Below are 10,083 nucleotides of genomic sequence, written 5' to 3' on the forward strand. Positions count from 1 at the left end.
AAAATATAACTTGTGTATTATTTGACAACAGTTTCAGCTTCTGTACAAGTATTTATCTGTACAAGATTTCAACTAAGTTGAGCCTTAAATGACATTGTTACATAACTAATACCAAACACCTACATGAATTTTAATCTTCATTTTAAACATGTAAGCAGGACATTAAGGTTGACTTAGAACATATTGCTAAAAATCGTCAGTAAAAATTTCTTAGAACATGATACCAAAAGGAAGAATCATCCTGCATTGCAGTCACATGAGGGGAAAGCAATAAAAACATAAGCAGTATAACGTTACTGAACACAAAATGAAAAACTGCAAAGAATTGCAGAAGTGCAGTCTTTGACTTCTCAATGAAACAGATGGTTTTTGAAAGCAAGAACTTTAGAGAGTTTAGCTCCATCCAGTTCCATGAAAACCTTCTGGAAAACGTCAAAGTTGTAGCGCAGGTCCGCAGGGTAAGCAAGGTTTAATGCATACATGAGTCCAAATAGCATTATCACAGCAAATGCTACATTATCCAAAGTCTTCGCCACCCTGATGCCTGCAAGGACAACTCTTGTTCATCTGCTGAAGCTTGCTCTTTAAGAAGATAAATTCAAACAGTGGTGTCTTCAACAGTCTCACTGATGGCACGTTCTTCGATGCCCTGTAAAAAAGAAGCCACGTTAGTCATTTCATGCCAAGTAAGTAATATGACAAACTGTGGAAAGTCTGAAAAAAAAGAAGAAAAAAAAAGACAAGTACATACCACATACTCCCGGATAAGCATGCCAGCGTCTTCACCCATGTAGATACACACTCCCTTGACAGACGCAGCATCAACATCTTTGCACTGAAATGAAATGTATGTAATTAGCATCTTCATTCAGCCCTTGTCCTTCATTTAAGTTTTAATAGTGTACTTTACATGAATGTTTTTAAAGTAAAGGCACACAAATTAATAATAGGTTTACTGGCAATTAATAATAAGTTGACAAAGTGAAGGTTAAAAAAACAAGCAGATGTAAAAATACAATATGAGAGAATTTATCATGGGAAAACATTTGAAATTCAGGCTTTATCACTTACATTATCCATTTATGCCACAATTCTTTTCAGTATTAGTCCAAGCTCTCCTCTTCTGTTGACCAACTTCACCAGGTTGTCCAAGTGGAGATCCAGCTGAGCCAGGAACTTTGTTTGAGGGGGGATGGTGGCAATTCTCTTAAACTCAGTGTTGATCTGAAAACATGAGCACAGAGGAATGAGCTTCAAAGGTTTACTACCTGGAAGAAGGCTGCAATCACTCATACTGAAGAAATGGGCTGTCAAATAACAACTGTGCCTTAACCATTTTAGGCTAATACCACAAGAACACCGTGTATGAGGCAAACCTTACCTCATGGAAATCAAATAGATCAGGCCATCTTGCCATGAAAGCCTCCACCATTGGTGCATCATGGACAACTTCATGTCTTCTGTATGAAAAAGTCTTTTCCATCTTGAGTTTCACCAACTCTGTTACTCTTTTTTTATGTCCATGTGGTGGGCTTTGGCATGTCAATAGCTTTAAGAGTCCCTTTGTCTGCTACTTCTGAAACTGAGGTGAGGTTAAGAAACTCATTCCCAAACAAGGAATCCATAAACTGAAGTCTGAAACTGCCCTGAAGACAACACTGTCTCTTGACTTCAACGATGAGATCCTCAGTTGATTCAGGCGCTCCATTAGAGAGTGAGACAAAACAGTCTTTAGGACCATAGGACTGTAGGCAAAAAAGAATGACATATTCAGAAAGAATCCTTTCAGTTTAGTTTTCATAAAGCTATCCATACCCAATAGTCAAAGTTATAAAGATCAGACATAAAAAAGAAGAATTTATCTAATGAAATACATGCGACTGAACCTATTACACTTATATGAACACCTTTTATTTCTATATGCCTTTTTAAAGTCACAATGTGGACTGATCCAATCTCATAGACAACCAATGGATAAGTTTCAAGGAGTTCACAGAGTGAAATGAGAGTGAATATTCTTGATGATACTGGGTTGAGCTCAAAAGCTCTGTCGTGCTCTCTGTACCAGCCACCAAGCTCTCTGACAATGTAGAATATGCTGTGGTACAATGCAGATATGGTTTTTCAGTATTCTGGCAATCCACCTGCTGCCCTTTGGGCCAGTACCATTCCATTTCTATAAGTTATGCCCTTTAATGTCACACACTGTGCAAGGTTGACCTCTAGAATGTCAGGGAATATGTACCTAATGACTTAAGCTATCTCCTCTTTAACTCTTTAAATCCACTAGAAAGGCCGATACAGCTGAGCTCTCTAATTCAGACTTGCCAAGAGATGGGGAGTTTAGATAGTAAGCTATCATCATCTGATGTTTTGACTTCTGTAATCATAAAGGTAAAAATTCTACCATCACAAAAAACATTAATTTTAATTGAAAAAAGGTATTCCAGTCCAGAAGAGCATCAATGGTTTCTTTAAAGTACCAATCTTTCCCTCATTTATACATAATGTTTTGAGAAGCAGCTCACATATGTTCTACACAAACTAGAAAAAAAGAGGGGGGGAAAGGGTCCTAATTTGTTTTGGGCCGATGTTGGAAAATTCACAATACATCACTTAATAAGACATAGTCTGTTGAACAAACTTATCTCCTTGTAGATATCTGCTGTATTACTTGGCCGTGACCAATAGAATAGTCAAGTAAGTGACACTTCACCTAAAACAATGACTAAATGGAAAAATGATTTGGCATTTATGGGCACAGGTTCTTAAACCCACGTCTAAGGTGGCAGGATCCTTATTATAACTGCTGCGTGTCAGCAGCAAGAATTAAGGTATAGCACTGTGGGGCTCCCAGCTTCTTAAACTCTGACGGTTACAGCCGGACTAATTAGCCACTGTAGCCATAACTAGCACGAGTAACACAAACACTACTGCGCTCTCTCAGTGATGTTTTAACTTGCTAAGCCATCAAAAACGTCAGTGCTCTCTGTCACATGCATAAATTCCATATCTGACCGACAACAGCTGCAATTTGTTACTATTTTTCAGTTTTAGCCACAAAGCTAATACCAACTTTAGCTAGCACTGTAAAAACAACATGTAGATGCATTACAGATTAATTTTTATATAGCATGCACTACAACACATCTGTGAAAACGTACCCAACTAAAACAAATGTATTTAAATTACTTACCTTCTCAGTATGCCTGACTCAGTGCCAAAGGTTGCATGTGGCTAAACAGTCTTCCAGAATCTGGCGGTCAATTGCGCTCTCCTTAAATTATGTTGTTGTCTTATTGGATAAGACTCTAGGTCTTATTATCCAATCATATTTAGTTGTTGTCTTTGAATATATTGCATCATTTCCGGTTGTTGTCAAACATGATTACAATGGTTTTAGTATTCTAATTTAGTCACTTTAAATCAATGCAAGAAAAATGAGTAGTCTCAGTATTGTTTATAATCAAGTAAATGGTACTTTATTTAATCATGTAAATAAGAGAAACATGAAAGGCTTGTGTAGCATTAACTAAATTCATTTGTGCAAATTCAAAAGCCTGCCAATTCCCATTTTTTCAGTGTACTTTAAATAGTGTCTTTAGGCACTTTGTTTCTAGCAGCCTATTGCAAAAACATACAGTTTGTTTAGTTGAATCTATAACAAATGTAAAGTTAGTTGCATTTAGCAGACATATAGTTGTACTTCTGCCAATAATCAAGATTATTCGCAAAGAATCATTAGCTTTATAAATCTGAGGAAGTTGAGGAGCAAAAAACATAAATAAGTGTCAGGCCTAAAAAATTACCAAAGACTGAGGATTAGTATCTGAAAGTCATGTCCTTAAGAGATGTTTCCTGTTTGTCATGCAAAATATTGGACCAAGCTCAGCACTCACATAGCAGAGATTTCACAATTAGGTGCTGGCTCTCTAGATAATGCCTCTTATCCCAGTGACACACAAGGGGGAGCTTGTTTATTCACCATTGAGAAGACACCCAACACTGTGCTTCCAAGAGGGTCAGTAACCCTGCATATATCTTCACTTATGGTGTAACATCTCTTTTCCACTATAACAACAGCTGTATGTTAAAACAACACAGCACAATATGCAGGAACAAAACTAAGTAAGTTTGATAACAATAACAGATACAGCAAAGACAATTTCCTTAAACTTAACATGAAGCACAGTTTGCCAGAGGCATGATGGGAGATAACATACAGATTACAACAGATTACATTCAGCCAAATCTTGGAGGTTTTGGGGAAGGCAATGCTGGCAAGGCCTTTTTTCCTCTATGGGCTATAAACCCACACCTGCCGGGTGCAAGACCTTCCCCCCTTCTTTGAGTATTATGTTTCTCATTGACCAGACACTCAGCTGTGGTAACAGCACTCTGGGCGGCGACAGTATATGCTTCAGGTCTCTTGGTGAAGTAGTCCATGGCAGGAAAAGGACATAGCGGTTCCCTAGGTTAGTGGTAGGGAAACGGCCAAGGATGACTACCCCAACACCTTCCATGGGAGCCCCCACCTGATACTGTTGCAAGTGGGGGCCATTCTGATGGCCCCTTCTGGGCAGTGCAAGCATCATACTGATGGAGCTCTACATCTTGGTGATACCCTGGCCAGTAGAACCAGGACCGAAGTCTTTGCAAAGTTATGGTGACTCCGAAGTGACCCGCAGCCACCGAACCACGAACCAGGTGGAGCACATTGGTATGTAGCTGATGAGGCACCAAGAGCTGGAAAACCTCACGGTGGCCCCCGTTTGGTTACTCAGTGATTCTTGAGATAAGGGACAAAACATGTCCGCCAGATAAAACCCAATTTTGGGGTTAAAAATATGAATACAAGTGTTAACCACACTGACTAACAGACAAACCAAGGCAATGTTTATGCAACAAAAGCATGAATTTGCATTTTTTATACATATATATTTATTTTAAATGGTACAATAGATTACCAGTACCTTAAAAATCCATTGTCCAGAAGCAGGTGTGATAATATTAAAATACAGGGAAAAAAAGTAAAAGTAATGTAAAATTAAACATCATGGCTTTCGTCACTAAGTATTTAAGTCAATAACATTATATAATATCAAAAATATGCAATTGAAAAAATTTTTCCCTACTTTTTTCTAGTAGAAAAGAATCGGGAATTATTGTGGGTAGCTTACACTCTGAGGACCCCTTTACCACTTCCTGTTTGGTACACATGCCATGAGGTCACTGCTGTGATAATTTATTTTATTTTTATTTCATTTATGACACACCTTTCTGATAAAACTCTGTGTCACAACCATAGCGCGTCAACACCAAAGTCGATGTAAACCAAGATTTATTTATTTTGTTTTGTAAAAAGAGCTTAATTTAGGTAGATTGTAGAGGCCATAAACAAATGATGAAAAACAAGATGGTTTCTGTCAGAAAAACATGACGTCAACACCATCAGGATTTTTTGTCTGACGGTGTTGACCCTTTTTCTAATGGTGTTGACAAATGTCACAAAAGTGTGCTATTCACCATTTATATGAAGTTATTTTTTACTAATATTTCAGATATATTACTTCCTGTGTGTTTTACTGATATTTCTGCTTCACAGATGTGTCAAATATTATCAAATTTGACTTATCTTGAATCTCATTGTTTATGTATACATTATTAATCCTGTAGGAAAATGCTTAGTACTCTGCATTTAACCCATTCACTCAGTGATGCAGTGGGCAGCTACCAATCCAGGATAGCCGCTGTTGGTTGAATGCCCAACCTTCCGATCATGTGGCATCTACTGAGCTATCTCTGCCCCGAGAGCTGTTCTTTAAGTGATGATGTATGAATCCTGCTTCCGGGCCCAAACTACTCTGTGTTTATTAAGCCTGTTGTGCTGTTAAAATGTTTTAATGCTTTTTATCTTGTTCTATTACATCTGAGCAAGCCCCTAAAAACAGTCAGTGATCACTGTCAGCCTAACCGAACCCTCACGTTAACTTTTATCAAGTGGAAAAAAGTTAGCATTCATTCAGCTGGTATATCATGTTTAGGGGGAAACAAGCAATCTAACTTCTAACTCTGTTAAATTTCATATATTCTGTTTTCATGGATGCCTGGATGTTACACCTGGTAGAGCCACACACTGATCATTTTATTAAAGATGAAAGAATTTAGACAGTTTGTAACTCTCAGTGATGCCGCAGAGATCCTTTGACTTTGGGATCTGCAGCAGAGTTTGGACCTGGAAATGACTAATGACATCAGACTTAAAGACCGGATAGCATTTCTATTGCTTAATGCATAATTGTGTTGTGAATATTCATCCTTAATTTGTAAAAAAGCATAAGGTTCAGAAAAATTATAGTGATTATAAAATGGTACATTTCAGACTAGAATGGCAAAGGGGAACCTGTCAGTAGAGGAATGAAAGAGAAGGAACAGGGATGATCAAAAAAGAATGAGAGAAAAAATTAACAGCCAGCTTGAGTTTCTCATAAAGGAAAGGGAAAGATGGAGAAATAGAGTGAAAGAGGGAAAAATAAAGAACATCAGTGATCTGAAAGGACAAGAAAAAAGGTAGAAGAGAAGGTTTTGGAAACAAGCACAGAGAGACAAAAGGAGAGAAAGTACAGCAGGGTCCACAACCACAGAGTACTTTAGGAATCAAGGAGTAGTAGGCAGCTACTTGCTGGTGAACTGTTAAGATGTAGAACTTGACATGTGCAAAAACAGAATTGTTATGATGTGTCTTGTGACATTACAAAGGTTGCTAAGGTTTAATGGTCATTTTGAAAGAAATAAAATCTTGTTTTCTACTAGTGTGTCACCACCATTAGCACCTTGTCAACTGGAGTTTTTGTTTATTTTTCTCTTTTGGAGAACCATATAGTTTCCTCCCTCATGATCTTCCAATAAAAATACGTAATTTTCTCAATAAATGTGTAATTTGCATCCTGCTTAATATGATTGTTTCTTATAGAGATTAAATACAAGCTTCTGAAAATATGTATGACTGTAACTCTAATAATAAACAGCCAAAACAATCTTACTTTTAAATGTAGTATAATTACTTTGAAAACATATGTGCATAAAAAATAGAATAGAGAAGCTGCTAATAGTCAAAATAGCTGAAACAACTTAATTTAAAATATATATTTTTGCATTTCTTTGTGTCTGACGGTGTTGACAAAAACCTTGCACTTCTCCAGCAAAAGCATAAATTATTAAAAAATGTTTCACCTGGGAGATTGTACCAAAACATGGTGAGACGGCCAAACCTTTGTGTAACAATTATATGTAAATATGTTTTTGAAAAATCAAAAAATATATTTTAGAAAATTAAAACCTGTTTTGTCCCTAATCTCAGGAATCACTGAGTTACACTATCCATCCATCCATCCATACATCCACTCTCTTCTGCTTATCCTTATCCCAAGTGGACTGAAGCCTATCCCAGCTATGATAGGGCAGTATACACCCTAAATATGTTGCAGGGTTTATTAACTTTGAGAATTTCTATGAGTATTAATTATTAAAAATAAACAATTGTATTTCTTTGAGTCCATTTACCCAGTTCAACAGTATGCTATGACCCGTCAGTTTGTCTGAACCAGAAAAGTCTGGCCACACAGCAGTTTGATTATTCTTACGGGAAGTCTAGCATCACAGTGCAAACAGGCCCTGCAAAGGAAAATTTTCTAGAAAAAAAAGGATAAACTGTTACTCAGTCTGCTTGCAATGCTTATCTGTTATGGTCCTTTTTCATCTTTTATATTCTCCGACCATCGGACCAGGATTTTATAACTTCATCTCTCATGGTGGGTCGCAGTATGTTGAGCCTAGCAACTGCAAACCTACACGTAATGTATTTTAAAGACAAATCATTTAGATGAGTACTGTAAGTGTCACTGTGTTGAGCATTGAGCTCCAATACATCTCTCTCTCTCTCTGAGAAAGTGCTTATATAGATTGCCTTCTCTGGCGGGACAATTACATGTTAAAGATCAAAGAAATGCAGAGTGGCAGGAGAACCGTGTTTACCTTCATAATATTCTTAAAATAACTGATTTCATGTTCTGAAATATGTTGAGTGCTGTCTTTGTTTGACGAATATAAGCGTATAAGCACTGTTAATATAAACTGTTGTTATTAAGAGATTAGAAAAAATCTTTACTTTGTGACTCTTTCAATATGGTCGTCTGACAGAAATATATATTACCTCCAATGTGTTTCATAGTCTGATGAAGGCTAAAAGGATGAAACATTAGCATGTTTGTTGGCTTGGCCAAATAAATTGGTATATTTGAGAATTGTCACACAAGTTTTATGTGTTTGCAACCTATTTCCTTTTGGTATTCAGTGCTGGAGTATTTACAAAATGCTTTGGCTCCACTGTTGTTAGTATCATTAGCTGAATTTGTCAGTTACAATAACTATGAGGATTTCTGACTATTTAAGTTTTAAAAAATAAACATACCCTGTTTCCCAATGCACTATGACCTCTCATTTTTTCTGAACCAGCCTTTGGCTTGCAGAGCAGCAGATGCCAGCTGTTTGCTCATCCTTACTGGAAGTCCAGCATCAGTTTGCCAAAAGGCCCCACAAAGAACATTTTCAGACTAGCATATGTGTTAATATTAACCCTGTAGGTACAGGGGGATAATTATCCATTTTTGGCTACTCATAATTTTTCCATTATATTTCAGCTTTAAAAGGGTCAGCCTTGTCATTTGGTATCATTCTTTCCAGAACAATCTCGCATCTGATTTTGCATTTATTTTTTTCGTTTTGACCTAAAATCACACAAATATAAAATAAGACTAGGAAAAATTTTTTTTCTGTGAAAACCACAAGCATGTTTAACAAATCATTCTATCAACTTGTCAATTTCAAAAACCTATGCATAAATTTTGGAAACAACAAAGGTATATACAACTATTTACATAATAATGCAGGAAATGCCTCTGGAATGTTGTGTACAAACTCTTTACAGTACAAAAAGATGTTTGTGTCACTCCAAAAAATAGTTCCTGTCCACCAAATGACAGACAGGTAATTCACAGATTGACCAACAGCCTTGTTTACAGAGCCTTAAAATATAAGAGGAGAAAAAGAAAGCAAATACAGAGAGAATTGTTTTTTAAATGTCTATATGTCTCCAGGAGAAAGGTGGATCTCTTTACAAACACTGAAGGAGACGAGTTAACCAACTTGGAACTTCCACTGTTGGACGAAGAGGAAGACTCCAACTCTGCAATGCCCCCGCCATTTTATACTGTATAGCACAGAATCACAACTACAGTACGGTCACCTCAAAGCACTATATTGTAAGGTAAAGACCCTTCAATAATACAGAGCCACAGTGTTCCTGCTCATTGCTCTGACCTGTGGGTAATTAAGCTGTCAACTTATAAGGCCAGCGCTCTCGACTTCTCTTTGCGAGATTCTCAGCAAACAGAGTTAGTGCAGGCCAACATAGTGTTTTGTGAACGTCATAGTAAATTACCTTTTGATTCTCGTTCATAGCTACTCACCAGATTGCCAGACACCAACCTTCTCCATAGAACCTGCATTTGGACGCTGGACCTCTCAGCGGTCTTTATAGCCAAGGCTATCGCTCACTCCACGCACCTGCCTGTCTCAACTTCAGGAGTTTTGGATTCCTTACCACTCTCCCCTCCACGCTACTGATCCACCTGTGGCAAGTAAACAGCTTAAAGGAACATTCAGAACCATCATCTGACAGCAATCACCTGGAACCATACCTGAGCTTGTTTACTCTTATTTCAGTGACTCTGACCCCCCTGGACCCTGCCATCCAGTCTGACTTCCCCTTTGGCCCCAAAATCACAGAACTGCAGTTCTTGTTTTTCTTGTTGCTTGCATAGCTCAGGTTCCATAAGTGCTCAAAACTTTAGCATTGTTCATGGCACATGTTAATACTCATTGCTCACAGTTCAGTTTAATAGTCTCGTTGCACATTCACTTACTTTGAAAATAAACTTTGTTACTTAAACATTAACCAGTTCTCCGCCTGCGTCCTGCATTTGAGTCCTTTTCTCCCGAGTCGGCCTACAGCCATGACATAGG

The 10,083-nt window shown here is 37.5% G+C and overlaps 1 pseudogene; it reads right to left on the reverse strand.

The window, feature by feature from the left end:
* Positions 1 to 266: 266 nt before the first annotated feature.
* LOC146689052 (uncharacterized) lies at positions 267 to 4,446 on the reverse strand (annotated as a pseudogene).
* Positions 4,447 to 10,083: the final 5,637 nt, after the last annotated feature.

This window comes from Copadichromis virginalis, linkage group LG17 (assembly GCF_057382275.1).
Source record: "Copadichromis virginalis isolate Kocher_CV1m ecotype Utaka linkage group LG17, C_Virginalis_male_GT1.1, whole genome shotgun sequence".
NCBI classification, from domain to species: domain Eukaryota; kingdom Metazoa; phylum Chordata; class Actinopteri; order Cichliformes; family Cichlidae; genus Copadichromis; species Copadichromis virginalis.